The sequence below is a fragment of the Papilio polytes genome, unplaced genomic scaffold, assembly GCF_000836215.1.
Source record: "Papilio polytes unplaced genomic scaffold, Ppol_1.0 DF821734.1, whole genome shotgun sequence".
Lineage (NCBI taxonomy): Eukaryota > Metazoa > Arthropoda > Insecta > Lepidoptera > Papilionidae > Papilio > Papilio polytes.
The window spans coordinates 255,382-267,305 of record NW_013527470.1 but is presented as its reverse complement, the minus strand read 5'-3'; the positions used below and the strand labels follow the sequence as shown (position 1 = coordinate 267,305).

The window sequence follows — 11,924 nt, the reverse complement described above, 5'->3', positions numbered from 1 at the left end:
GGCGGACGTCGCGGCTGGCTTGACGCCGACAGCAACTCAATCCGCGCCCGCAGCGCCCATCAGATGTCGCTATTGTTGCTCAACACGCCAACATTTATTGTAAACATGTTTATATACTATACTATACATAAACACGCGCTGATATAAGCGTTTCTATGCATGGGTTCGAATAGACTGCTTGTTAAGATTAGGCATGTTAACACTGTTGGGACAGTTGCAACGCTTTACATAGTAACAATTCAAAGGTCCCCATTGAAATTCACACTATAGTCAGTCCGGTGCACGCGGCGCGGCGCGGCGACGTGGAGCGTACGATTTGCATGCCGGCAAAGGTCAACGCTGCAATTATTTCCCATGTCGATACGCCATAAAACAACAGAAGAACGACCTTTTATACCTTACGACTTAGCAACGATTATTTTTAAAATTCATGTTATTAGTAACGAATAGTGTTATTTAAATATCTAAGATTGTATAATGACGGTTGTACCGTTTAAATGAATTTGTTTGTTTTTAGAATAAATTGAAGTTAAGTGAAAAAAATAACAAAAATAGCCTATTAACATTTTTAAAACATAATAACTTGAATAGACGTACATTTTAATCGTATTTATATGTTAAAATATTCCCGACGTGTCGTAGTCGTGTCGTGAGATGTTAAAGGTCTCACAGTCGAACGTGCCAATGAAATAGGAACATATCAATCACCTGTATAAGGAACATTCAACCGATACATAATAATTACATGGAGTTTCACTCGCGGCTGTAAAAATGTCGGCGCAGGATATTTACGAAGGAACAATGCCGACGTCGAAATGGCGTTTCAATATTTAAATAAGTTATTATTGTTTTGAAAGGCAACATTTGTGAGCTGCCAAGTTTATAGTGAGTACTCGTTAAAACGTGCGTCGCGTGAACTGTGCCCGGTGCAAATGGGAAAAAACGTTTTCACGACTTTAATGTCCTTTTATAGTAGTTAGGATTAATTTATATACGAAATGTTGCAGAGATCCAGACAAGTCAGAACAAATGCAATTTTAAATATTCAAACGTTTGTCGTTTAACAACTAGATGACACTACTAATACAAATCCTGCAAAAGAATGTTAATAGTACAGACAATCTTAATCTATACTATTATAATAAAGCGTAAACACACACTTCTTTGTTGCCTAACATGTCAGCAATTACAGTATAAATAATAAAAAATCCTACACTTACATTACGCTTTAGGCTATATATTTTTACGTCATTAAACTTAGGGGGTAAATATTTTGGATAAAAACCCTAATGTGGGAAAGAGACCATAAGTTGCTGCCAACATCAAGGAAGCAAGGTTGTCATTATGTAATCTCATTTTGACTTTTACAATTTGACAAATGTAAACAATGAAATAATGTTTTATAATTTCGTGCGGATGAAGCCGTATGGGAACAGCTAGTAATATTATAAATGCGAAAGTTTAGATGGACGGATGTTTGTAGCCTAAACGCCTGAAGGGTTTCTCGATTAGATTTGTCATAGATGTAGAGGATAATCTGGAAGAACACATAGGCTACTTGCTTTTGTTTTTTTATATTCCGCGCGGACGGTGTCGCGGGCGAAAGTAGTTATAAATAATTTCTTGACTACCAGAGACAAACAAACGATGCTAAAAAGCCGATAATTAGCAATCTGTCTGTCTGTTGCGCGGACATTTTTTATACAGACTGATCTCAATCAATCGGCATCACGGCCACGTCGCGTATTGATTGACAGACGGACAGACGGCGCGCCTGATTCAATATAATTACGATGCATATTACAATATACTATTGTCTTCATTTATTTAATCTGACCTCTATTATAATAAGCAAAAGTATCAATTTAGCATGATCTATACGAAGACAGTTTTGCATGTTGTTGCTAAATAATTTTTATCGCAAATAAAATCGATTTAAATCAACACATTAGTCAAGTAGGACTTCTCGTCGCAACTTCTACAGCTTAGTTTATAGAACAAGGATAACAAACATACATAAATGTTAAATGTAAATGGGTTGATTCATAAATGTAATTGACTTTCAAGTCAATGACTTTTTAAATAAAGACACTTATTTATGCTCATAGACACTTATAACCTGAAAAGATGGAAGCATAATACACGTAAAGCATGTAAGATGAAAACAGGTAGGACCATCTTCAAAATGTACTCACTGAAAAATGTATCTTCGGCCATAAAGTTTGTTAGTTTTAATTAAATAAAAAAATAATTTATTATTAAATCAAGTAAGTTACAAACTAATCAATTTAATTAATTTAATTTGACCATCAAATGTTTATAACAATGATAATCTTGATCAATTATATCTCATAATCAGCAAAGTATAGCTAAAGGAGAGTACGAAACAATGACTAATTAACTTCCACAACAGATGAACAAAAACCCATATTAATTTACACATACAGACCAGTCCGGCTGACTGATACGATAAATGATTGACAGGTGACAGACGAGGCTGTCGCACGCAGTAATGAGCAAATAGGTCGATATTCACGAACACGACGCCAGCACATGTAAATCGCTGTTTTTGTACATAAATATAAAGAAAATATATCTTTATTAAAATATAAAAACTATTGTGTTAATGAAGGTTATTCTTTACAGCCCATTTACATGAACAATTAATGCATTTCGTATCTATTTAAAGGATTCTATAACTTTTAACAATAAAATTTTATATGATAAACTAGCTTTCGCCCGCGACTCCGTCCTATGTGTTTTTCCAGACTATCCTCTACATGTATACCAAATTTCATCGAAATCCGTTCACCCATTTTGGCTTCCATTTAAACTTTTGCATTTATAATATTAGTATGTATAATGTATAGTATGATAACTTGGTCTAGCAATCTACAATGTATCTAAGTGCATCTTAAAGTAACAAATAATTTAGACACAACACTCTTATATTTTTTAATCTAATAAGCAACAAAGTTCATCGCTATAAGAACTTTAAAAATTTCCATTTGATGTCACCAGGTGTCGCTGTGGGCGTGCAGGTGCAGAATGTGTCACCTGAACACGATCCTTGCGTTTGATTTATACTTGATAGGGAAGCGCGTGCCGCTTTTACAAAACTGTTTTAAAAACATCTGACAATACTTACTTATTGATGTTAACAGATTAAAAGACACGTTTTATAATATACTAGCTTTCGCCCGCGACTACGTCCGCGTGAAATAAAAAAAAAACAAGAGTGAGTAGCCTATGTGTTCTTCCAGACTATCCTCTACATCTATACCAAATTTTATCGAAATCCGTTCAGCCGTTTAGGCTACAAACTCTAACAAACATCCATCTCATTATTATATTAGTATGATTAATTAACCAGAATGCTTGCTACAAATAATTCTATCTACAATTTAAATTTTCAATTACCTTTCTATTCAAAGCTCCGTCAACGATACTTACGAGTATCTACGTCATACCGATACCGATCTCAAAGTATCAGTATCGATCTGATACTTATGTAGTTAAACTTTGAAGTAAATATCACATAGATGTTATCCATTTACGATTTATAATCAAAAATATAATATTTTAATGAGTATAATACAATTTATGGAAGCAGTAATTTCATTATCTGTCTACCCAATTGAAACGCTGGTGTGACTGTAAATTTTATTTTTACATGTAAAATTTTTCTAATTGACTCCTTTCTCTGATAAACAAATATTAAGTACAACGGAGTGTAAAAAATCAAATATAGTGTGATAAACTGGTTTTGATACTTGCAATTTATTACAATATTTTCTATTAAATAGCTCAACAAATGTTCGTTACGTAATAAACGATCATGTTTTATGTTATTTACATTATACTAGGCTGTAACAGGTTTGATACTTTAATAAACAAATAATGTTGTGAAACGAGTTGTTATGTCAGCTATTATTGTTTGATTGACAGTGGCTATGAAATTGAGGTTTTTTTGGAATCTTTCAATACTATCGAAGTGCCAATTACTTAGTGGTTATAGGTACAGGTAGCTATATAAGGCCGTGAGTTCAAGTTCGTTTGAAAACTTATTACGTCATAAACCCATTACCAACGATTCAATTGTACAATATGCAATGGGTTCCCATCAAATATCCTCGGGCAGGATTCAGCCGACTAGGCACCAGATAACGCACTCGCGGCATCTTTACAACTCATTAGACGTGTCGATCCCCCTCTCGTCTCTCTCCAGCACCGCACCCCCCTCGCCCTGCCGCACCCGTTTGTAATTAACTGAGGGCCATAAATTGACCGTAACTGTCATATCATATTGATTTAGTCCCGTGAGTGCGCCGGGTGGCGGGCGGAGCGAGCGCGCGCCTTCCGCAGTTTTGAACAGCTTGCTGCCTCTCAGATGATGTTCGATTGATGATTATTCTAATAATTATTTTTTATACTTATTGTAATGTTACAACCATAGAAGACAATTTAGCCTAGATACACGCATGTATGAACATACAAAAAACGCAGATTTGGTGACCAGTAGCGTCTCCTATAGAGTCCAGTTCACATTATCGCAGACGTCACGTGGTGTTGCGCGAGTGTGCGTGTGCGTATTGAATGGAATACATGAGTCACGCACACTACGCGCCGGCGAAGACAACGTTATTGCCGCGCCGCAACGAGTGAGACTGTCAAAACAACGTTAACTAGCGAAATCGAACAAAACATTTGGCTAGCGAGTGATAGAAAACAAACACTCACTTGCCATTCTGAAACAGATGATCCGATTCAACAAACACTATCGAAGGATTTTACGAGCCGACGAGATCAAAGTTGCCTCGAAATATATGTTCGATCTAGCGCGCGACTTATTCCTTTAGCGTGAGAATATAAGGCGGAGATTTGTGCGTGCGGCCGCTGCGAGTTGCGAGGAGAACGGCAACACTCGCCGCCATGTTGTTTCCGTCGACAATAGCGCGCGCCCAGTGTTGCCACACTGATGACGTTTTTCTTTTTCTCACAGTTCTTTATTGCACTAATTCTGATTGAACATACTTTTTTCTTTTTTTCTGTTTATATCACGTCCCGAGAATACTTGTGATCAGATATCAGCGATCGGTTATAGCGATGGCTGATCAAAGACGCCGTCGATTTGATTTAGGAATCGGACGCTGCCTTTATTTGAATGTTATCAATTCTTTGCAGCAAACATAAACTTAACGGAGTTGTTTATTTTTATGTGGCCATATTGAACGAATTATGATATTGTATATCGGTACGATACCGTTTCCCCGCTGTAGCCGTATCAGCGGGTAATCTTTTATGCGGCTGCGAATCAAAACAATAGGAGAAATTAGTGTTTGGGATATTGTCAACGGGTACATTAATCTTCTCGCTGCATACGGAGTCATATAAATTACGCCTCTCGAAAGTTCCTTTGGACTTAGTCATGAGACGAGTAGGTCGCTGGGAACTTATTGGTTTAATACAGTTCGACAGGCCGCTAATAAATTTATTGTTAGAAAAAAAGAAACTAGTTTCCGAGTAACGATATCGAAGGCACTAAAAATTCCTTGTGGTTTGGTCTGTGTGTAGCTCAAGGTATAAATCGTGAAATGTGTCAATTAACTCAAGTTTAATGTTGTATTTATGTAAATCATCGTCTGACGGACGTTGGGGGTTAGACAAAAAGAGACGTTTGACCGCGAGACCGCGACACGACTCACCATTTAGATAAATTGGGTATTTTTCCCAAATGTCAGAGTGACTCCGAAATAAGAAGAAAACATTCGTGCAGGCAGACATGTGTCCGAGATCCTGCGCGATGTAAGGTGGTCGGTCGCTGTTAATTAATAACCTACTAAATAATATAAGTCCTAATGGATAGTGGACATATACATTTTGACTACAACCCACGTTTTCTAATCAAATCTATACTCTATTTTAATTGATTTTATTAAAGGGGAATGTTAAACTTTACTCAGTTGCTAAAACTTACTTAGGAAATTTCAGGTTCCTTTTTTATTTCTCTACGTTATTATATATTTCTTTAGATTAATATATGTCTAACATCAGTAGTAGAAGTTTGTAACACGTAACTTACTATTTTAATAACATATTCTTTAATCTTTTTTCTCAAGATTTATCAAAGGACTAACTTTCAACGATTGTGGAAAAATATACGAACTTAAAAGTAAATGTTAGCAGAACATTTTAACAAAATAAACAAAAAAGTTTCGTTTCTCTTTACTGTTTAAAATTAGACTGCTCTGCTTTATATTTAAAATATGTGTCTGACTAATAAAAGTTGCAATAATACAAATTACTAAAAATAAATGGCCAAGGTAAAAAACAGTCTTGATACTTGAAATTAATATTTTCTAAAAACATTTTGCTTTCAACTTTGTTTAGAATGACAATACAGGCTCAACGTTTAAAGACAATACAACTGTTATTCACTGTATGCACACAGTATCATAATGCAAAAAATATTGTAAAACATTTAGTTTTGTAAGACCCAAAAATTGTAGTACTTATCAAGAAGTATCTTATATAACCAAAACCAATATAGAGTACTAGCTTTCGCTCGCGACTCCGTCCACGTAGAATGAAAAAAAAGGGAGTAGCCTGCGTGTTCTTCCATACTATCTTCTACATCTATGCCAAATTTCATAGCGATCCGTTCAGTTAAGGCTACAAACTCTAACAAACATCCATCCATCCAAACTTTCGCATTTATAATATTAGTATGATTTAAAAGTAGAAGTTATTTTGAATATCACATTACTTTTCAACAAATATTAGATTTTTAGATAGAATTTTTAGATATTTAAGACACTAAAAAGTTCTTGTGCGTGAGATTTTAAACACATAGCAACACTAAACGTATTGTCAATAGATCGATAACTTATAAATAACATGGCTAATTTAAAAGAAATCCTGAAGGTTGAAACGGCAATTAAAACTACCGATCACGTTTAATATACGAGTAAGATAAAGAAACCGGTGAACAAGAATAAATATGTTCAATAGTCGAAATAAATATGGCGGATGATTTGTGGCGGTATTGACATTGGCGTCGCGGGCGCGGGCGCGGGCTTGGCCGCCATCTTGTTTGCTAATTGCCGGTTTGTGTCATTAAATCAGTCACGCGTCGGAAAACAGACGGATGTGCGATTCTCGATCGTTTGTTTGATCGATATTTCTTGTTAATTCATTTTTTTCTATTCGATTGCGTCACTATCGACAAACAAATGGCATCCATTGTTCATTGCTGGTATTTTTTTTGTCGTAATCTTACAACAGAGTTTCACTACGGATGAGAAACGTAATCAATAAAGTGATCTGGACATTGATTCAGAGTTTTCATTAATCAAAATCTAACTTAATATATCTTTTACAGAAATGTTTGTTGTCATCGAGCCAGTGGAAATTGTTAAACAAGCAAATGCTGAGAACACGCATTGTTGGTAAGCACAAAACTTGTTGACTGTTTGGTATCTAGTGCATAAGAATTAGAAACATTAACGTGACACATATTTATAAGCATAACAGTTCACAAGTTAAATAATCGAAGTTGACAAACTATGAAGTCTTACAATAGAGAAAGTTGATATGAGCATAAAAAGGACAATCTTCCAATATTTTAAATATTATTGCGTTCGACTTAAAGCCTTATCTTAATTAATTCGTCTTAATATAAATGTCCTGGCATATAATACAAAGGTAGGTTAGTTTCGATTAAATTAAGAAACAAGAGTAGGTGTTTAAAGGCTTGTCATAGCGTCAGTCTTGAATTGCTACAGAAGATCGAAACATTCAAACTTCCAGCATATCATTGTAGCAAAAGGATCAAGAATGTTTAGACATTGTACACAAATAATAACATCCTAAACAAATTATTTATTTATATTTTTTTGTAAAATAAAGGAAGGAGTGTTTATTGTGTAAATTATAACTCGTTGAAATAAGAAATTCGTGCGTGAAATTTCTTTTATTAAATTTAACAATTTTAAATATACAAAATAGAATTATTTACAAGCTTTTTAACAAAATTGTAATGCTCCATATTACGCACAAGTAAAAGAAAATTTTGCAACTTAATTAAAAGTAATAACAACTAAAAGTAACCTATTGACATGAAAGTTGTGGGAATTCCACAAGGATCACTTTCAGGTCCTTTTCTATTACGTATCAAAAATTACAAAAAACATACATTGTTACACATATAAAAATAACAAAATAATGCATTTGCATTTTGTAATAAGTTTACGAATGAAACTATTATAGAAGTATGTAAATAACACTAAGAATAACATCAATAAAAACATATTTTATTATGTAATAATCTGTCATTGAAAATAACTAATGAAGTAAGAATAATAGACATCAAAATGACTCAATCACACATTCCACGGTAATGTAACAAAAATTTTGCAGACATACAGACCGACACAACCTGCCTGTAATCTCGGAAACCTTGAACGTTGGAAACACAAAAAAGTGCCGAAAGATTCTAACAACCCGATATTATATCGATCTATTATGAATTATATTTTTACGATCAGTTCGCGGGATATAAAAGCCATAAATGTAATTACTTGTATTAACGAATATAGAGACATAATCAATTTACTAAATCAAACATATAAAATATGATCAAAGACGGTCGACTATCGTTTATTATAATTTACGTATTTGAATTAGTTCGTTTTTGAATTAACTTTATGGTTATGTGTTTCGTATCGACAGTTTTAATATCGGAGTCACGAAACCGCCGGCGACTTGAGCTTGCATAAATATGCTAATTAATTGTTTATTAAAAAAATCAACTAATTAGATGAAAAATAATAAAATAAATTTATAGTAATATAATAAATTGGGAATAATGATTAATAAATAAACAGATATAATGATGCATTTTTAGATATTTGAACGAACATAGAGCATTGTATAAAATGGAGATATGCTGAACAAAATAACATATGTCCATAATTCCCATGCTGTAGGTTATTATTAAGAAATACTGGTTTATTAGGTAGAATAAAACGAGATACACAAATAATGTAAAACAAATTTAATCTTACTTCTTACTAATATTATAAATGCGATAGTTTAGATGGTTGGATGGATGGATGGATGTTTGTTAGCGTTTGTAGCCTAAACGACTGAATGGATCTCCATGAAACTTGGCACAGGTTTAGAGCATAGTCTGGAAGAACACATAGGCTACTTTTTATCCCAGGATAAGTTACGGTTCCCGTAGGATTCATTGATTTAGTTTTTTAATGTTTACTCGATCATTCTGCAACGGTTCAACATATCTTATTGAAATTTGGCACAGATATAAAACAAAGTCTGGAGTATACGTGAGATAAGCTTCGCCCCCGAGGTGTCCGGTTCCCGAGGGATACGTAGCTTTTTGTTATTTATATAGTTCGTATGTTTTCTAATACCACGCGGACGAAGTCGCGGGCAAAAGCTCGTTTTTAAATACATACGAAATTACTGTTACTAGAATATTTTACAAAATTAAGGGCATTGCAACGACTTTTCTTAGATCTCTATATTTCGTAGTTTATGTTTACTTATGTTACCGTTTAATTGTGAACTTCGTCTATTCAATATCAAACAAGGCATTTATAAAATAAATTAATTATTGTTGGTAACGTCAAAAAGTAATCCAATTTTTTTAACCAAATTATTATTAGATGCGTTTTTAATTTTTAGCAACATTTAATGTATATTTTATGAAATGATAACGGATTTACGAATTTAGCCTCCGAATGTATTCAAATTTAATGAAAATTATTCTATTAATTGGTTCGTTCGTATTCAAAAGTCCAGTTTTTCCGTAAGAAAGTATCGTTTGGAATCTTTTACATAATAATCAAACGCTTATTTGTGAAGAGAATGGGTAATAATTATAATTCTATGGTAGTTAAAATATATTTATGGTTTCCGAATGACAGGGAAAAAAATCTGAACGTGTTTTGTTAAATAAAGTAATTAATCGACTTATAATGTCTAGATTAGTAACAGAAGAGATAAACCTAGAAATACACTTTGACTTAAAACTTAAATAAAGTTGTTTCTTTATTTTAATTTTGAATAACTTAAGCACTAATATGAGAAAAAGGGTTTGTGTAAAAAATATTTACATATAAGTTAAATCTGCAACAGATATATATACTTTAGTGATAGCTCGATATTATTAATTTACCTATCGTCCACAACAATCAATTATAATTGAACAGTTAAAAATGTTGTAGGCAAAACTTTAACAATACAATTCAACTGACAATTAAGATTTTGCCTAGACACAACGTTTCAATTGAACTGTAAGGCATTTTAATATGTTTAATATTTAAAGGCTATAAAATGTCATTGACCCCTAATTATTTATTTGTTAAGAAAAAGAATTATTTAAAAATTTCTTATGTTAAATCCTATTATCAAACTATTGCTTTTGGATTATCGCAAAAAAAATTAAAGCTTGTAATCAACCCTTATCGTTTGTATTTACTATAACTGTCTCGCTCTCGCGGCCCCTCGCGCCCCTCCCCCTCCCCTTCTATGGCCCGTCGACTGCACACAACTAAAGATGGCGGATTGGCAAAAAATATGCTATGTGTTAACATGCATTAACATTGTACAACGTGCAAAGTAAACTATAGTTAATTTTAACTCTAACATTTGTAAACTTAACGACAAAATACCAATTGTTTTTTTAAATAAAACGATTCGTAAGCCTTATTCATATTTAATTTAATTCCATATCTAGTTAAACATTTTTGTTTTATTTTAAAACATTTTATAAGCTTTAAAAAAATATCTTTGAGTACAATAATTTAATACTAGTATTTGTGTAGCCACATATATTTGTTTAAAATTGTAATAAAAAGTACAGCAAAACTGTCTAAATTTTGCATACTATGTGTTCATTGTAGCCTCTGTATAAAGTCTTATATCTCTAAGAAATAAATTTAATCTGTAAGAAAAAAAAAACATCTGTAAAAGATTAATTTAAATAAATGAATTTTCGCGTTTAAAGTTAGAATTTTGAAGTTTGTTGTTCAGTGGTAGCAAAACACGTGGCGCAGCACCGGCGCCCGCCGTCGCCGCGCAAACACTGAATTACAGGCAACTTTCAGCAATAAAACTCCCACATTCACATACTTTTATTAAATTTCATAAACTTTTACAACTTGTATTAAAGTTTTTGAATCGTTTTAACATTTAAATATCTGAGGTAGAGACGTAGAGATGTATGGAAGTTGAGCGCCGCGTTGATGTTTGTTCATACCTCAATGTTTGAAGAGAGCTCGATATGTGGACAGGCGAATGCACACAGTTCCACCTGTCACTCGCACCTAAGCAAGCAACGCTCGTCTCAAGTATCCTTTGTTTTTCGACTATTTGTTTATGACATACATGGAAAGAATTCTGGAATTCTAGAATTTCACTTTTGTTCTTACATCCACGGCACGTATGGTGTTATAGAAAACTTTATAATAATGCAATATGCACAAAGGGTCACATCACTGGCACTCGTCAACGGTCACTAAGTTTGGCGGGAGCGCGCGTCGTATCGCGTTATGTAGCAAAGGATCGCGAGCGCGCGTGCGGTGTGGGCGCGCACCGCGGCCGGAATGCCGCGCTCGCTCCACCGCCAATGCGACACACTAGCGCCAAGCGGACAATTGCAACAACACAAACATTGTTTTTGCAACGCCTTGCTTTGAATATTGCACTTGTCACACCTTGTTTTGATTGGTAATTTCGAAAAGCTTATTTTATAATTCACTTAACATTAAATTAGAAGTTTGTGTACTTATACGATAATTAAAAGCTGACAAACAAAAGCAAACTTAAAATATATATTTAGACATAAACTCGTTGTCTAGTTCACATCAAAACATTTATGTGATTTCCTCATACTATTT

At 33.7% G+C, this 11,924-nt stretch overlaps 1 long non-coding RNA gene across 1 annotated transcript in view; it reads right to left on the bottom strand.

Moving 5' to 3' along the window:
• Positions 1-11,619, bottom strand: part of LOC106108189 — a 37,422-nt gene extending 25,803 nt beyond the window's left edge. Inside the window, exon 1 of the long non-coding RNA XR_001225906.1 lies at positions 11,285-11,619. This is a non-coding gene — a long non-coding RNA (uncharacterized LOC106108189). The remainder of the gene's footprint in view (positions 1-11,284) is intronic.
• Positions 11,620-11,924: the final 305 nt, after the last annotated feature.